Source organism: Bradysia coprophila (genome assembly GCF_014529535.1).
Source record: "Bradysia coprophila strain Holo2 chromosome X unlocalized genomic scaffold, BU_Bcop_v1 contig_12, whole genome shotgun sequence".
Lineage (NCBI taxonomy): Eukaryota > Metazoa > Arthropoda > Insecta > Diptera > Sciaridae > Bradysia > Bradysia coprophila.
Genome location: NW_023503293.1, coordinates 5,318,049 through 5,338,108, shown reverse-complemented (window position 1 = coordinate 5,338,108; position 20,060 = coordinate 5,318,049). Strand labels below are relative to the sequence as shown.

The 20,060-nt window shown below is 33.7% G+C and overlaps 1 protein-coding gene across 1 annotated transcript in view; it reads left to right on the top strand.

Moving 5' to 3' along the window:
• Positions 1-253: 253 nt before the first annotated feature.
• The window catches only part of LOC119067294 (alpha-1A adrenergic receptor), a 60,199-nt gene continuing 40,392 nt past the window's right edge, over positions 254-20,060 (top strand). The window contains exon 1 of the mRNA XM_037170185.1: positions 254-635. The gene's annotated coding sequence lies outside the window, so the exon portion shown is untranslated. The remainder of the gene's footprint in view (positions 636-20,060) is intronic.

The following is a 20,060-nucleotide window of genomic DNA, read 5'->3' as shown; positions in this document are numbered from 1 at the left end:
GTTTCTGGTTGTTTTAATAATGTTTATGTTAAAAACGTGTTTCTCCTATTAAGTACACATTCATTCCGTTCGCTGGAGCATCAAAGTTCTAATCAGTGCGCATGATCCGGTGGAGGGAAATTTTGTGTGATTTCCACAGAATGCTTTTTCACCAGCGAAGCTTTCAAAGCTAACTTTTATCATTGCAATTTCAGAAGTATTACACGTTCAAAAGTTTCGGTGTTCAGTTCTTCGTCGACTACGTTGTTGAATGTACGAACTGGGGAGAGCATTAAACAGAATTATTGTGCTTATTATCAATATGATTGCTAACTGAACGTAAATTTAAATGAAAATTTGCAATGTAAATAAATAATTTTGAATAAAATATCGTGTACTAAACTTTCAATTGAACATATTACCATAATAAAGTGAAATATCACAACCGTACGTACAATTCGTAACAAATGAATTTGGTGTTTTATGAAAGTATGTGCGGCAACAGAAACTAATATTCAAATCGTTCTGTGTTACCCACAAAAATAAACAAATGAACAAACCAGTTTAATCGAGTTTCCAAATTTAAACAGGAATCGCGGCACAATCACATCATAAAATCGGGGAGCAAACTTTGCCGGAATACCGCTTTACCTTGTGTAAGGATTTATTCATTGTTGGTTTGCTTATGTTTTCATTGCAACCGAGAATTTTTAATTATTTTTTAGGGGGTTTTTCGTTCGGTTTTGTAGCGGAAAATTTGGGATTTGAAAAAAAAAAGTTCGTTATCCTCCTCCCCGCCATTAAATTTAGTTAAATTCAAAATTGGTGGTGCATTAAACGATTTTTAATAGACTGCAGACTTTCAAACAAAATTGTAGATGTTGCAATTGGCGGTAAGTCCGCCAAAGTCTTTTTATGATTACCTCAATTTACCTGTGCTTTTAAGCTTATCTATAATAATCAGAATTTCAGAAAGCTGCTGCATTTCGCTGCTTCGTTCCTTATTTTGTTGAAATAAATGGTAGAGAGAATATATTTTAATACGCCTCCACCACCGATTAAATCGAAAGTCTGTAGGAAGGACTTAAACATCGTTTCATTGTTGGTGCTATTTGTACAAAAAGCATTTACTGAATATAAGCACAATTAACGCTTGAATTGTACTGGTTGTTATTAATGTATAAGCCACAAGGAAGAAAGTGCGTTTCAATTTATAAAATAATTTCCGAAAATTTACAAATTCTACTATTAAAACCTGTTAATGACCTAACCTGCTTTCAAGTTCATTAGATTTTGTGAAAATTTGTAACGATTTCAAGTTCAAACATATAACTCATTTAGTGAACTGCATTGTGTCATTCCCGAGTGATACGCTACCCTTAACAATCGTGCCACAATGTCCGGGAAATTCCTATCGAAAATCACAGCGATATTAAAATCATTGTTCCCAGTTTTATAGAAAATCAAGAAATCCGGTCACACCTGTGTTCAAAGCAATTTCCCTCTCGTAATTTCCGGTCGATGAATTTTCTCCCATTTCGCAAGTATCAAACGATGTTTCAGAAGAAGAATAAAAAAAGTTTTGTGAGAACCAAACCACATTTGCGGTAGGTTTCAGAGGAAAAATAATTTCCACCTTTCATCAAAGCTTTGAGATTGAAGTTTGAAGGCTTCGAAGACCATTTTTCGTAAACAATTTATCACGAAAAAATATTTCCTATTCATTGGAACAAACTCAGAATAAACCATTACTGATTGATCTCTGCGAACAACATTGTTCTTCTAAGCAAATTTTTTTCTAAAATAAAGCCAATCAGCCAAAGTCAATATGTTCTTTTCTATATAGGTTTTTATGTAAGAAAATGTATGCTGAAACAAACGAGATAAAATATTTTGTATCAAATTACGAGATGTTACTTTAATCACATGAAGTAACAGATTTATATTTTACAACCAAGTTTTACGCAGTTTTCGACCAACATTGCCCAATTTAAACTGCAAAGAGTAACTGAAAAGCAACTCGCTGTTCCACCCTTTCCATTTTTGTAAGTAAAACATGGGACATGTCTTTTCTTATGTACCTAATGTAGCTTCACAAAGAGAACCTAATGCAAACTTAAGTAATTCTGTGTTGTGATGTTCTGGTGTCTGTCTGTTTCTAATGTATTTTATCAATAAACTTGTGTCCTCCATTCTGTTGATAACTGAAGAATCAGAACAAATTGTATACTAGTTTTTGCAACGTCATTATTCCATAAGGCATGTTACCGGTCACGCAATAGAATGTGGTATAGTGCTATCTTTGACAACTTGTACATTGAATGTTAAAATAAAGCTTATGGCTAAACTTTTCCCATTGCTAATATTAAATAATTAGAAAGAGAATTTACCAGTGACGGTCTTTTATATCATCCGAGCGAATAAAGGTCAAACGATACGCAGTTTTTCCATTAAAAATTTATAATATTTTCTTGCATATCATGTAGCTATTGATGATGATGCTGATGATGGTATTGGATTCGATCTGTTATTGATCTAATGTATCAATTAATTCACACAAAAACAGTAGGAAAGGTTCTAAATTGAATATTAACGTTAACCTTTATTGAATGGTTAGTGCGAGGTGGATAATGGCTTCAATATCCATTTTAATATAATTTATCTCAACCTTTTAGCGCGGTATCGTCGCGATATAATGTTTACATCTGTTTCTTCTATTCTTTAAAGCAATGCCTTTGATTTAAAAAACTGTTTTACTTCTTTGGTTTAAACGTATACATTTTGCTATGCAAGAACATTACAGCAAGGCCTCATCGTTTAATTTTGTCATTGTCGCCGATAACTGATGATTAGCCGCTTCTGAAAGGATAGAATGCCTCGTTGTTGGATGTGACATTAAAACTTTTTGTATACAGACAGAACATAAGTGTTGTGACTAAAGTTTGTTACACCAATAGAAAAGTGAAATCTGACATGCTCTCTGATGTGTGTTTTGGGTTTCGATTTTATGTAGTCTACATATTTCGTTTAGCAACTGAACGCCTGTGATGTTTGTGTTTATGTTTGGTGATTTCGTACAATGTTGTGCATATTAGACAAATGAAACCGCTAGAGTTAATAATCGCCTTTGTTGGGTGGCAAATCCCTGTACCAATAACTCTTGCATTTTATATCTGGCACTGTGCTAACCGTCAGTACATGAAAAGCTTTACCCATAAATATTTTTGTATCTAATCTCATTTTCCACGTGTTCCACATTATTATTTATAATCGCAAATCAACATAGAAATCGAAAATTATGTTTACCCCTCAGCTCAACATTCGGCAGTTGGATTATCTAATTTTTGGCTCGTTTCATTTGTATTTACGTGCACGAATGTGGGCTCTCAAATTGAATTATTGTTTCATCATTTGTGTATTTAAATTACAAAATTTGGATAGTAGTGTCCACTGTCCACTTCTGACGAAACTGAAATTACAGAAAGATATCCTTTAAATTTAAATTAGATTTCTTGTACGCAGTTACATGCATGATGTGTATCAGAAAAGTTGAATTCGACTTGAGTACTAAATACTACATTTAATATTGCGTATCGCGTAAAAACATCCTTGTTTAGCAAAGCGGGTTTTTGCACATACGTATACGTAGACAAATGAAAGTTTTTTTAAATCTTCATAAGTCCCAAATATGCATATGCGACTTGGGTTTTGATTTTTGGAGTGCAATATATCTACATTTGCTATGTTCGCTTTATGGTAGCTTCACCATAGAACTGGCCACGAGTAAGGAAGTTTGGTGTTGAGTTGAAATTACATTTCAACTATAATTCGCTAGACTTTTTCGTGAGCAAATCTGTATAGTGTTCGATAGAGCACTGTATCGAGTACCACTGTCGCCATGGCCTGATGAGAAATGGTATTTTTGAACTACATATTAATGCAAAACGTTGAAAGACGTGTCAAATTTTCTCGCAGATCGAGACAGTGGTCGAAACGTCTTATCATCCTTGTTTAGTATAAACTAAATAGGCTATTTAGTATAAACTATACTTTCCCTAATTTGGATAAGTTTACCCATTTTTTTTATTTTTATTTAATTAGTAAAAAAGACGACTAAAGATAATTTTAACATACCCAAAAAGCATTCCGTGTGAGAGAAAAAATTGAATTTTTTCAGTTTTTGCTTTTTTTAGTTGACAGATCGTTCTCTCACCATACTTTAAGTTCTGTTAAAATGTCAATATAGTTATTTATCTACCAAGGTAGGTATGAAGGTATTTTTTCGCACTAGATGTCGATTGTCGACCCGAGGCGAAGCCGAGGTCGACAAGACGTCGTGTGCGAAAAAATACCGGCATACCTACCGTGGTAGATACAACGTTTTTCGCAATTTCGGGCCATAATCACCTTTCCAATACAAAACATGTCCTACATTTTGTTCCAAAATTCTTGTGTATACAGAAATTCATTTGAACGATCAAGAAGGCTGCATTATAATACACATTGCAATGTGATGTAAAGAGAGGCGTTGAATGAAATCGAGTAGTCAATGCTTAGTATATACGCTTCAACAATACGTTCGGTATAATTGTGTGACTCTATAGCCGAATGGCTAAAGTCGCTGCTTTGTGCTCAAAAACCTTTTGGTGTCGGGGGTTCGATTTCTGGTCAATGCAAGATTTTTATTTATAAAAATTTAGCCTTCGTTGAAGGTAATAGGTTCTTTAGCGTGCGAAAAAAAAGTTGATATCGCACTGCGTGCGAAAAAAAAGTTGATAACGCACTGCGTGCGAAAAAAAGTTCATATTGCGCTGTGTCCGGGAATACAGTGAAATAAATACCTTCAAAACGACATTAAATGGATGCATGGAAAGGTGATGATTATGGACCGGAATTGCGAAAATTTATTAAAACAACCTAACGAACTTTTCAAAATTGTAGCAGTGAAACTTAGCGAAATTCCATATAAATAGTTTCACTAGGTTTTTCTAAATTTCACCAGTTTGTCTGAAATAGGCTCGTAGAAATGGTAATAGTTTATGTTGAAAATTGTACAAAACGAAGCTATGATTGATGGGAATCGATTTATTTCGTCTTGGAACTGGTGCAGACTTACTGTCAATGCAACTATATCACTGCGAATATAGTTTTTATATTTGCCATTAGTCATTAGTCATTACACAATACTAGACTACAATTGTCCGGAATCATACCTTTTCAGTTGACAATTACTTACATACGAAAATCACGAGACACAATTTCTCCACCGTGAAGTAATGAAACTTTTTACTTCGTGCTGTAGTAATAATGTATGCGTTAAACTTCTCTGTGAAGATAAACGAGCGAGTAATTAATCACTTTCCACTTTATCCACTCTCACTTGTATTTACTTCTGTAATAATAATGAGCGATAAAAGGGTGAATGAGCAAACACTTGACAGTACAAACTGACCTATTGCTGTCTAGCCATCGTACATATTCTACTCTTTTGTGATATTATGGCGCTTGCCATCTGTATATACTTTCCATATCTCGTTAAGACGACGAATTTTCTAAGAAGATCGTACTTGTACGATTTTGTGATGTCAATCAAGCCTTCACTTATCATTTTAATTGAAGACCGTTCCAAAAGAGTGAATGCGTCGTGTCTTATAATGAAGTGTTTCAAATGATTAAGCTATCAATGCATTATGGGCTTTCTACATTGAAAGCATCCGTTGTGTCATTATGTTTCAATAAAATTATACTCTGGCTGCCGTTACAGAGAAACATTTATCCCGAATTGTTTTCACTGTTTTACATAGGTTTTATGGCATGGTGAAATGGTAAGGTAATGGGTGTTATTCTAATTTAAATGAAAGGTTTTTCATTTATTCTTTTGTTTGTAAGGGACACGGTATTACAATGTGTTCTGTATAAAGAAACTCAATTTTCAATTTAAATTTATTTAAAATAAAAATGGTAATGTGAACAGTCGAAAGAGAGAGAAAAAAAAGCAGAACCAGAGAAAACAAGACCCAGATCAGTTAAGACAGTTTTTCAATCTAAATTTTGTGTGAAAAGATGAAATAGAGTACGGTAAATAGATGGGGGAGGGGAGGGTTGGTTTATGTGTTTCTTTAATGTTTAATGTGCGGTGTATTTCTGTTAGCAACAATACAAAACACACAGACAAGAAGAAAATGTCTCGATGTTTGAAAATACATATCTGTTCCTAATCTAGACACATCACAACAAAAGTTCTCGTAAACGTAATATTTGCTGTGAGAGAATATAAGCAGAATTGACATGTCAGTATTAAGAATCAAACATTTCAAACAACGGCTGCTATTAAAGATAACGAAATGATTTTAAAGCAAAATCATTTCGATAAAGGAAGCATATTCGGTCGTTGAGAAAAATTCCAAGAAATTCGATTTATAGGGCAGCACTACCTCACACAGCATTATCTCACAGCGAACCTCTTTGCATATTAATGTGTTTCTTATTCGTCTTTTTTTAAAGTTATTAATAAATCATATATTTCATGGGAATGGTAGCTTGCGGAACTTGCGCTCAAAAACCTGTGTGTATAACCTGACGCGGATAAGAAAGAACCAGAAAACAAATCGTTGAAAACCCCCCCGGCAATGCAAACTTATCTTACAACATGTGTCTATCAATTCAGTATTTAAAACGAACATTGTTTTCGGTTTGATTTTCGCTTGAGATTTGGAATTTTCAATAAAAATTTATTTTTGCGTTCGGAAGATAAACGATGATGCTAGCTGTTTCTATCATTGATTACGTTATGGTTCAATGATTGTTGGCGAAAGTATCAAACAAAAAATAAAACCAAGAAAAAAATGTTACATTAGCGAGGCAAGATGTTTTTTCCTTCATCAATATTCATCACTAGGTATCGATTTAATGTTATGTTACTATTCTCTGACTTTATATGTGTGTTTTCTTGCCTCCCATTCGGAATTCGTAAATGTGTTACATTTTAGGACTGTAAATATTTTCCTTCGATGAAACGTATTCTATGTATTTCGAAAATGCTCCAACGTATCGTTTTCGTTTAAATGCTTTCACAATTTGAATTTCGAAATTATACACGAAAAAGTACTCCGGCTATGTGGAGCCCGTGCAAATGTTTCTGCATAGAAAAAACGGAGAAAACTGGGTTATTTTATTCAATAGACCATGTGAAACAATCCCTCCTGTTCGGACTTCTTCAATACCTACAGTATGGTTTTTCGTACGATTGAATTGTCCTATGGTTATTCATCTATAGAAACCATATGGCCAAAGTGAAGTTCAACATTAATCGAAACAAAAATCGTTTTCAAGATATTTAGCTGTCTACAGTAGACATCAATGAAATTTAAACATGAATTTGCTTCAGCTGTTTTCCAGCTGATCCGCTCAAACGAACAACGATTTTCAGCTGGTCCACTCATTCAAAGAACAGAGCTCAAATACTTGTTTATATGGGGAAAATAGCTGCACACACGCGATTGGTAAATGTATGAGAACAGCTGAAGCAAATTTATGTCTTGATTTCACAGGCATGAGGAAAAACACGATAAAAAGCTTGCAAAGTATGTGAAAACTCCGGATTCAGAACGTATTGGCAATGTTAAATATACAAATGGTATAATAGATCCAATAGTCAACTGTACTTTGCACGAGGCTTAATATAACGGAAATGTTTGAATTGTAGTGAGATATCTTCTTCTTTTACATTAACAACCAAAGAAAAATTACGATTACGAATTCCGTTACGAAAGTACAAAAGATTGTTGGTTGAAATGAAAAAAAAAATGTAATCGAAAACGTACAGTCAATCTGTGCGATTTTTTAGCACTTGATATGCTTACCAAGCATTGCTTAGATGAAGAAAAAAATTTGATTAAGTAAATAATTACTTCAGATATTTCCGTATAACATTTAGCAGGAGCAATCATTTCCAAATGCTGATACGTTGGCGACACGCACATGGTATATATTTAGCAGAAATCGAAATAATATAATGATCACGAATTTGTTCACAAATCCATTGTGATATGCGATAATAATAATAATTTATGCAAAAACATGCGGTAAAGTTAACTTTACTGAACGGATCCAAAACTTTAACCCAAGCTTTTGAATAAAATACCTTACTTGCCAATGGGGCAAATGATGGAAATGGTACTTACGCCTCGATCGGCAAATTTCACACAAGAAGTACCATTTCCATTTCCAACATTTGCCCCATTAGTAAGTAATGTACTATGAACGTCACTATACTATAGCAGTGAAACGACTAAACTTTAAGGAAATATATTGATCGGTAAAAAACAAAATTTCTCACACAATTTCGATTTGCCATAATTTGGTCCATCTGGTTCCGTATACGGTGCTCTCCATAAATAACTTTCTTTCGCACACTTACTTCTTAAATAATTCATAAAAAATATAGAAGAGTCCTGAATAGGCGAATCTAAATTCATTTTATATTTTTATGTGCTGTTGTTGTTCGGAGGTTTTGGTGTGTACGCGTAATACATACATGAGTGGAAAAAAAATTAATTTAATTTTTACTTTGCCTATATATCCCGTTAACACTACACACATATCCCATGTTATATTATTATATCCTTGCTGGGCAAGCGAAATTTATGTGAAAATATTAATACTTTGGCACATTCCCTCTCAAATAAAAATGATTTTTTTCCTCGTCTTCTCGTTCGACGAAAATATCATTTTTATTATAAACGACTGTAATAATAAAGTGATTTACAGGAATACGTTCATACAATAAATAATGAAGGACGTGAGTTTATTCAATGAAATATAATGTCAAGTGTATTTGTCTCTGTGCATGTATGTATGCATATATATTCAAATGGGATATGTATAAATATTTTACAAAATGTTAGCGTTTATTTTGAGTTAAAAATAGATTTTCGAATCGATTGATTTGACTGATTGATTAACATGAAAAACTTAACATATGGTGGTACAACATTACATGCAATAAATCAAGATGGGGACTGAATGTTTTCCTTGAATGAAAACATAAAGAAATTCTTGGAATTAAAATTTTGACGATCGTTGATTTTGTGGCAGATTCTTTCTTTTTTCGTTCTTCAATTAATTGTAGCTCGGTGTAGGTATTATTGACTTATGTGGGTATGATTTAGAAGCGTATCTCAAGCTTTTAACTCAATCATTACATTTTCCGGCACTTTTATTGGTTTATGCTGTCGTTAAGAAAATAGGGAGCACAGTGTTTTATATGTAAACTCTACAACATTATTGGTTCCATTTAAGAAAAAACGTTTCCTATAATGTTCGTCCTTAACCCACATTGCTTTTATCAAAGAAAAATTGTTCCAACAAAAAAAAAATGAATGTCGGCTCGGCTTACAATTACGAATTTTATATTTCAGTTCTAATATTTAGCTGCTTTCGCCAGACTATTGGTATTTCTAGGAAGCACACGTACGAGGTGTAGGCTCTAGTTATTTTTTTTGAAACGCATTTTTAAAGCCTTTAAGGAATTATAGGCTTCTAGCACGTGCCAGGTAGCCGGGTTGAAATACGAGATGAAGTGCATCCACTGAAATACAAACCAGATGATGGCAAAAATTATCAGTTAGCTCTAACTCTTATATAGAACATTCCATATTTTGGAGATTACTCTTTTACCAATGGACTGTTAGACTACCATTAGAGCAGGGGCTATTTAGTCGAATTAATTTGCCGAAATTCGCCAAAATTCGCCGAAATTCGTCGAAATTCGCCAAAATTCTCCCAGATTAAAAAATTCAAATTTTGAAAATTTTCTTCCAAATTTATGTTTTTTGGAATATTTTGCTAGATTTGTGATATAGCATAACAAAAATATGCAAGAATCTACCAAATTCACAAATATATGTAAAATTCACAAAATTAGGACATTTTTCATCGTTTGGCCAAAAAAAAACCTTCATGGCTTCCCGGTTAAAAATAGATTTTTAGAATGTCTTGGCCAAAAATATGTAACTAAGTTCTACGATTCTTTGAAATTTCTTAAAATCATGTATAAATTCACAAAAATTCGCAAAAATTCGTCAAAGTTCGTCAAAATTCGTCAAAATTCGCCAAAATTCGTCAAATTCGCCAAAATTCGCTAATAATTCAACTAAATAGCCCCTGCATTAGAGTGTAAATGTGGACAAATAATTTGATCGTAAGTAGGACTGGAACCCACGATCGTCACCTTACCATTTCAAATAAATATCGTTCTACGTAGTAGATACGAGGCGATGCTTGAACCATATTATAACTTATATAGAGAGTCGAGATATACCTCGTTGAACTTGTAATGTAGCAAGGTTTCCATGGGTACCATACTCTTCAAAAATCCGGATACGTTGAATTTATCATCCATACAAATTGTTCGAAGAATTTGCGATTTCACATTTTCAAGTCCGTAAATTCGATTTTTTTTGTAAACGGAGAGCTTAGCGGCGTAATGCTTGATTTCCTCTTACCAAAAAAGTACTCTGTATGAGAAACAAAATTGATTTTTTTTTTCAATTTTGCTTTGTTTATTTGACAGCATGCTCTTTCACGGCTATCACATGGAGGACCTTTTGTTAAGTGGAAACCATACTTAAGTGTGATTACAGCTTAAATGTTGAAGTGTGCTAGTGGACATATTTGAATATTTGAAAAATTGTCACACGACAACTTATTTGAGTGACAGTACACACTTTTCAATTGACGTAAAATTTGAAAATTATAGCTATAAGTTTATATAAGACAGATTGCAATCCACGCCATTAGTCGTATAAATTTATACGTCAGAGAGAGCTTTTTTCTAATTTGTTTTAATCTGTCAGTTTTTATATTTTGCGATTTAATATGGAAATGAAAACTAAAATTGAGATATCTTTGCTGTTTTAAGTTGTTTTTCATATTTTTTTGGACCAAAATGTTTTAAAATGTGTTTGGAATCTTAGACGAATTATTACTAGACTGGTATTTCTTACGATAAAATGTGTCCCCAACATCAATTTGTATCAGATGCATATTTCGTACCATTTTACGTAGAATGTTACACCAATACATGTAGGCGTTGACATTTTTCATAGTTGTCAATTTCGCATTTAGGAAATGTGAAAATCCTTTATCGCGAATATAAAGTTTTGTTTTTATTCGGGACAAATAATCTTTAATTTATATTAAAGATTTTGTGCAGATGCTTTAGAGGCTGCATTAGCACAAAAAAAGGAGTCTGAATTTTTAAGTGTTTTTCTTAGATTAACTATGTCAAAAGTGAGTGTCTTCCAAAATATTATTTTCACGATAACTGGTTGTGTATCTACTGTATAGATCTCTTCGTTTGGTGAAACTGATGACGGAAACGTGAGGAATGGTGGGGAAAAAGCGTGCAAACTAATCAAAACCAACTTCACAATTTTACATAGTAATGAATAAGTGAGTGCGTCCAATTCTTTGAAATGAATGCAAATGAACTAAATACGGGGAATTCCCATAGAAGCAGAGTTGGTTGTCATTAGTTCGCACACAAAACCGAACCGTCGATCGTCACGCCAGCGGTCATTTTAGTGATCTATTGGAATAAATAAACTCTTTTCGAGTAACACTTCCGGTCTCTGAAAGTTTCCAGAAAGTTGTTGTGTGGTAAACAAATTCAAATTCTTCGCGCTAATTTGCCCACCAATTCTCACACTATCAAACATTTCGTATTTCATGTTGGGGACACATTATTTACGTAATTTTGTTCGTAATTTCCAGTCTATATAGATCTCTTCGTTTGGTGAAACTGATGACGGAAAGGTGAGGAATGGTGGGGAAAAGTGTGCAAACTAATTGAAACCAACTTCACAATTTCACATAGTAATGAATAAGTGAGTGCATCCAATTCTTTGAAATGAATGTAAATGAACTAAATACGGGGAATTCCCTTAGAAGCAAAGTTGGTTGTCATTAGTTTGCACACAAAACTGAACCGTCGATCGTCACGCCAGCGGTCATTTTAGTGATCTATATAGTTCGTCTAAGTTTGGAATCGATTAGCATTAACAGATTGTGTGAAAATATTTTTTATATTTTATTATTTTGTTAATGCCAATCGATTCCAAACACATTTTAAAACATTTTGGTCCACAAAAATATGAATAAAAACTTAAAACAGCAAAGATATCTCAATTTTAGTTCTAAAACTAAAGAAGTGGAAACATGTATATTGTCGAGTCAATTTCAGTGTTCATTTTTGGGAATTTTATTTCTGAAAAATTCTAAAAGCTCGAAAAATTCCGGAACGTTTCGGAATCTTTTCCAATTCCAAAAAGCACTGATCAATTTTGATAGGGCAATAGATATCCGAGTAGAATATAGATCGAGATAGAATCACTGTGTGAAAGTGTCCCTGGAAACTTACCTGAATTTTAATTTCCCGATCGTGTTCGCGTGGTAAGAGGAATTCAAGTGAGTCAACCTCAACGCGAATCACATGCAAATTCGATCAAAACGAGTGTTTGAATCTTTTGTTTCAAAGTCATAAATTTGCTCTGTATCAATTTTGTGAATGTGCAATAGCTCAGTTCATTATTTTGAACTGAGAGTTAAACCAAAAAATGAAATACATTACAAAAACATCAAAAGATATAAGCAAGCGCTAACCTTTTATGAAATAAATCAAATTGCTACCATTTCGCTATACTGATAACGGTAGAATATAGATACCGAAAAGCTGTTCATACAGCAACTGCTGCAATATTTGTTGTGTCAAATTCAGAAACTATTTTAATAAGGTTGCATCTCTTCTAACCGAGTAAATGGGCTTTAAACGTTGTAACAAAGATAATGTATTGTTGGCAACATCCCATAAATAAGTTAAATAAAAAGACACACAAATTCAACTCTATATGAGAATGGCTGTGCACGATGCAACTGTAAATAAAATAAATTCAACTCATGTTGAACAGCAAGGAAAACATTATTCTTTTGTTATAATTTAATAACGCCAATGTTCGTAACGAAATCATATTCGAATGCAATGGACGGCGATTTATAATGTCTAAAAAGAAACAAACAAGAAGAATGTGGAAATTCGGTGGAAAATAGTAAATTACGTAGAACGAAACAAATGTTAGAGGTTGAGAATATGGAATTGATCGATTCGATGGGAGAGTAGAGGAACCATGACCTACATCATTGCATACATGTATGATAATTTAAAACCGAAACAATTCAATATTTCATTCTGCGATTGGAGTTTCTGCTCATTTTGATCTTGCATTCTAGGAAATAACAACTCGTCAACATCGTGATAACAGAATTTTTCAATGTTTTAAGCTTAGGTTCTCAAGTGAACTGTAATACATAGTGCAATGTTGTTAGCAAATTGCTGTTTTGTATGTTAATTTCGAAATATCCATTAAAGTCGAGAATGTCACTTTGAAACTCTAATGTAGAGATAGAGAACCTACTGTAAACAAATCATTTACATGCACTACCAATTCAAAATGCTTTGCCAAACAAAGAGAACGTTGATTGTCACAATAATACGGTGGATTCATTTTAATTACAATGTTGCAGCGTATGTTTACCATTATTCTACGCTATGATATTATTAAGGGACGGAGATCAAACAACATCATGCGACGTTGATATTATGCCATTAAAGCGCTTAAATGCTTATAAAATGTAAAGGTCCCGAAGGTGCAATTGTCTAAATGTTCAATTTCGGAATTGAGAAGTTTTGACATCTTCGCTGCATCAAAACGACCCTTCAATACACATTTACTTTGAACGATTTCATTGAAGCAAGCTGATTGCAAACAATGCTTCAAGTGAAATTTGTAGAAATTTGTGGTTATTTAGGGAAATATATTCCACAAAACTATGAGGAGTACACCTACCCACTTAGTTCAATTTAAAACTGACTGATATGAATTTGGAACTCGGCAAATATTTGAATTTCAATATTTTACAGGCAAATGTTCATTCAGAAGATTTCAGGTATTCGAACATTTTCGTTAGTTTCCATTTGACGTAATTAATCAAAATATATAAATGATAATAGATACAGTCAAATATGATGTTTGAAGTTAACGTATCAATGTAATTCGTAGAAAAAAAATGTGAGATGGTTGTGTGGTCTGTACACTTTGTGGATTGCATATTTCCTTTGAACTAAAAAGAAATGAGATTTTTCATGAACGCAGCCGGTACGTTGAGTCATTAATGAGTTCCTCCAATTTGTTTTCGACTGAGAATTTTCGGGAATCATAACGAGCTTTTTCAAGCTCTTGAAATTAGCCCGACGAATCTTTGGGTACTCTTGGAAATGACATGGCGAATCGTTTTATGGTTTTACCGAGGTCTTAATTTGACGAGAACGGAAAATTTGTCATTCCTTGTGACGTTTTGATATATAAAACTGTCGGAGCGGTGTGTAATTATTGTTAATTTGCAATGTAAAAAACCCTGCACTGGAATAGGCACGGATAAATGAACGTATTCTTGTTTACCAAATTATTGAAATTTACCAAAGTTTGTCTAGATCTATACTGGAAATTTAATAACATTTTAGATGAAAGTGAACATAAAAAGTTCTCGGTTATCTCGGTTAATTTTGGTATCCTTAACATGTGCAATATCTCATCCCTCCATCGATGTCTATTCAAAGACTTCAAAAGTTTATCTATTAATCTAGCGGCTAGTTTCGAATAGAAATATAATCTTTCTATAGGGAGACACCGACCGCATTTGAAGCACAAAATCTTAAACCTCGAACATTTTGATATTTTAAAAGTTTGCACAAAGTTTTTGCAACATGATAACCGAACAGTCAAACATCTTTCCACATTAATATCTTCCATATCGTTTTCACAGTTTTCAAAACTGGCAATTCGCCATATAATCGTCATGATAGCATTTTCATCCCTTCTATTTGATTTAAAAAAGTATAAAAATAAATGAAAGCCAAATAGGAATAAAGCGAGTAGCGAAAGCAAGGATATTGAATTAGAGTCAATATTCATATGTAAAGTGCACCAAGAACATCGGAGAAGCGTCTGAAGGCTTTACGATATTCCACACATCTAATTCAATCGAGCATAAGTTTTACAAGTAATCCATTTCTCAACTAGAACCTAACACAACCTGCCAGCGATGTCGTGAATTGCAAATGCATAGTAAATATTCAATCGCACAAGATAATCTAATTTATATTGTACCCATAGAACATGAACTGAACGCTCCGCTTTATATATATTATAGCATAATATCTCGTAGCTCTACATTCTCAATGTTACACAACACTGACTACACTGAGGTATGAGGTATACAGATTCGAAATTCATTTGAAACCGCACGTCCTGATCAAGTGCAATTTTTCTTGTAACATTTTTGTATGAGAATGCATTTCCTGTAAAACGGGTTTCGGTGGGTTGAATTTAGGCAATAAATTTTCGTACAACATTATTAAAAGTCTAGCAAAAAGTTACCCTTTTTACATCCAACAATTTATCACAAACGAATGAAATGTATTCTTGTAAGTTTAGTTCGAGGCTTTTTATACTTATTATATATGTACCAGCGGATGTTAGATTAATTTTGAAAACCGGAAAATGAAAATGTTTTTTTTTTGTTTCGGCGTTCTCTTTTTAATTAAATATTGATTGTGGGTGCCGGTTCGTGCATGTGTCTGTGTTTACATGCGAACCGTAATTTTTGGCCACACACAAGTGAAAATGCTCTTTGTATAAGATTTGATGAAAATAGAGAAAAGTTTTAATCTCCGAAGTAAATACAATTTTCGTCACTGCATTTAATTACGAAAATTTACGAATTTCACAATCCCATCCATCGTAATCCTTTCCATTACTTTCTCAAATTTTCAAATTATTTATTTAGTGTCGTTTGAACGCACAGACCACAAACCACCGAACAAATCTACTTTTTTCCCGATAAAATTCTGTTTTAGCTCTCGGTGCAGAAGTCCCATAAAATTTTATAACGTGGAATATCGTGTTTTATTAAACCGTTTTCAGCGAACGACTTCGATAATTCCGCAAAATCATTTCGACAGTATAAATGTAACGAAGTGACTATTCGCAGTCAACTGCCAATAGTCAATATTGATGCTATTCGCAGTTACTTATTTGAAAAATTATTAATAACTAAAAAAATCTTCTAAAATAAAAGTAGAGCAAGAAAATTCGTTCAGTCAAAAATTAGAATTGTTCGATAATTTGTAAAGTATATATATTGCAAAATGCAACGAAAGAAACTGGTTTTCCATTATATAAGCTTTGGAGACTATTGGTCACATGTACAAACTGTAAAACTAGGTATTGATCATCCCTTTTACCAACTGTATCATTACGGATTGTTGATCCCTTTGACAAACTGTGACATTACAAAGTGCTGCTTCCTATAACAAACTGTAACATTACAGATTGTCGCTCCCTTTTACAAACTGTAACGTTATAGACTGACGCTCCACTTTATGAACTGTAACATAGAGTGTTGATTAGGCCAGCTCAGACCCTTTTACAAACTGTGACATAACAGAGTTTTAGTTTAGTTTGCGTTGATCCCTATAAGAAACGGTAGCATTACAGAGTGTATATCCCTTTTACAAACTGTGAAATTACAGACTGTTGTGTTGATCCATTTTACAAACTGAAATTACAGAGTCTTGACCCCTTTCGCAAGTTGTGACATTACAAAGTGTTGCTCCCTATAACAAACGGTAACATTACATAGTATATTTTACAAACTTTGACATTACAAACTGTTACTACCTTTTACAAACTGTGATACTCCCTTTTGTAAACTGTAATATTACAGACTGTCGCTCCCTTTCACAAACTGTAACATTACAGACCTTTTACAAACTTTGACATAACAGAGGCTCCTATCTACAAACTGTAACATTGCAAGCTGTTGATCCCCTTTACAAACTGTGACAGTACAGACTGTCACTCCCTTTTATGAACTGTATTATTACAGAGTGTTGATCCATTTTACAAACTGTAACATTACACACTGTTGATCCCTTTTACAAACTGTGACATTACAGACTATTTCTCCCTTACTGTGACATTACAGATTGTTGCTGCCTATTACAAACTGCGATGGTACAGACTCTCCTTTACAAAACTTTAATCACAAATTCTAAAAACAGTCAACGCTGTGCAAAATCATTTCTCATCAATGTGAAGGCGCAATTAGTCTGAGAATAGCATTAATATTGACTATTCGCAGTTGATTTCGAATAGTATCAATATTGACTATTCGCAGTTGACTGCGAATAGTATCAATTTCGACTATTGGCAGTTGACTGCGAATAACATTTGCCTAAATGTAGACGTTTGAGTATTATGTTTTTACATCCACTGAATTGTCGCGAGAGACATTTTAGAACTTGCTGGCAACATTCTTTCGTTTTAAGGAATAGTAATTGTAAAATATTCAGTGACTCAGGTATCAGAGGTATATCTACACTCACGGAATTGCGAAAACCGACACATTTTTTGTAATTGTTTTTTAATTGAGTTTTTGGATTTCTTTATACATGCAAAATTCACAAAAAGACCAGTATACCACAAAACAGAAAATGTGTCGGTTTTCACAATTCCGTGAGTGTATGATGATTAGTAATGAATTATGATGACAATTTATTTTACAATTTTTCGCAGCTATTCCTTAAAACTCCCAAGAATTCACAAAAGTTTTTAAAATTTTAATTTAAAATTAATTGGCCTGTTTCAAAGGTAAACACAACAAAGGCTTCCGAAGTCTCATCGACATGAACGTTAAGGCTGCGAGCGCACTTACGCCGTTTAGCACTCCGTTTACGAGTGAACAATGGAAGCTCCTCCCACTTTCCATTGTTAAAACGTAAACGGAGAGCTAAACGGTGTAAGTGCGCTCGCAGCTTAAAACTCATTTCCTGGGGGCTAGCGAGTGGTTCACTTGGCCACACTTGGCAAAACAGAAAGCTCCAAACAAAGACGTTATCTAGTATTTTAATTTATGTGTGTCCTAATAGTCGAAACTCGAAACAGATAATTTTTAATAAGATGATAACTGTGGTTGAATTTTCGCAACGCCTGTGACAAACTCAACAAGAATGGCAGCAAACTTTTAGTGTCGTTGCATTCTTGTATTTTCGCAAATGGGACGGTACACTCAATTTTGCACCTTAACTAACATCGAATCGTACACAGTACACATAATCCGACTGTTCGAATTGATATAGCAAGCAATAAAAGTAATTAATTTTATTTTTGTTGCGGTGAGCCAATAATAAAAATATTTTCACCAATTTTTTTTCATTTAGATTTTCATTAATCCTACCGAAAGAAAACCGATAAAATAAATTCACCCTGAAAGTGTGATGCGTTCAGCTATTGAATATGCTATAACCCGAACAGATAACACAAAGTAGCAATGATTTTATGCTGGTGAATATTACGTGAAATATTGTTACCTCTTAGGTGTACGGGACGTACAAATTCGATATTCAAATTTCGAACATCGTCATCGCAGGCTGGGAACAATAAGAGGATAAGAGATAAAGGTTTGCAGAAGTTTATGTTTCATCATTACGCAATGGATACATCTTATATTTAATGTAATAATACGCATAGCGATAAATATATGGGAAGGATTGAAATGGGATTAACCACAATATTTATGTTGAATATGTTTTCCTCCAAAGTCTTAATTTATGGCATTTTCCAGGCGGAAAAGGAAATGTGATGAAGATTACAATTCTGGTTAAAATACATAACTATACTTACTCAGTCACTTGGTCTCATTAACGTTTCTAGGCAACAACGTCAGTTGATGATATAGGTGCTCGTGGTGGTGTAATTAAAATTGAGACAAAATTAAACCGTTTGATGATGAGGTTGTTTGTTGTCTTTTGTTACAGTGAGTAGTTGTTTTGAGTTTGTTTCGTAGCGAGGGCAGAGTCAATATGTTTGTTGTGCTTTTACTCAAACGCTAGCAAACTTAGTTGCAAAATTCAATTAGATTTTTCAACAAACAGAACGGCAGAGCACGTAATAAGTTTCCAGACACAAAACTTAGTTTTCGCAAGATAAGACTTTTCTAGTTGGTAATGGAAAAACTAGGTGCGATGCAATACGTGTCGGACGTTTTACATTGCTAGGTAAAGGACATGGTTACCGTTACTCGTTAGAGGATAGAGTCTGGAGGTACATGCTTTCGTTTGTGCGATGTATAATCATTTACTAGCGACTTCGACACACTTTTTCACAATCGTCACTAATCACGCGACACAATTGTCACAACTGTTTAAAATCATCACTATAAGCATCGGGATTTGATATTGAATTCGGAAGAAATGGTGATCTTGACACAATTATCTGATGTTACCAATATAATCACAAGAAAATTGTTTAAGATCTTGGCAGAGTCAGTGAAAATGCTGAAAAAAATTCTTCAAGCTCAACACCGGGATTTCGTGATGATGTATGTCATACTTGGTGCCGATCTCGGCATAATTTTACCATAGTCGGCGCCTCTGAAATAAGTTATTCGTTTCGTTTCAGCTGGTTAACTCATACGAACAAAAGTCCTTATACTTAGTTACACGGCTGAAATGATTACACGTGATAGTAGTGAAACCGTGTAAAGAAGTCTTGTTTTCATGAGTGGACTAGCTAGGTTTGCGTGTAAGGCTAATCGCCGTAATTGGCTCCACAGTGTCTTTTTTTGTTGTTGTTGTGAAGAATGCAGTGATGCTAGGGTTTTTGAACCAAGTTTACGGTTCACATAACTAGTCAGACATGTATATACGTTGCTCGACACACATCTCATTGATTTATTGTCCAAGCTATGTCGATTAGTGTCAGTTGTTTAAAAAAAAGTATATTTTAATTTCATGAAAATTGTCACCACATTTTATTTCTGACTTGCCATCGGTTTTGTTAGAACTTGACTACCCATTTCCAATACATTCCGAATAAAAGGACGAGCAGCTTACATCTTGTATAGAAATTATATATAGCTATGATTATGCTATGATACGTTTCATAAAAACGTTAGAAAATTTT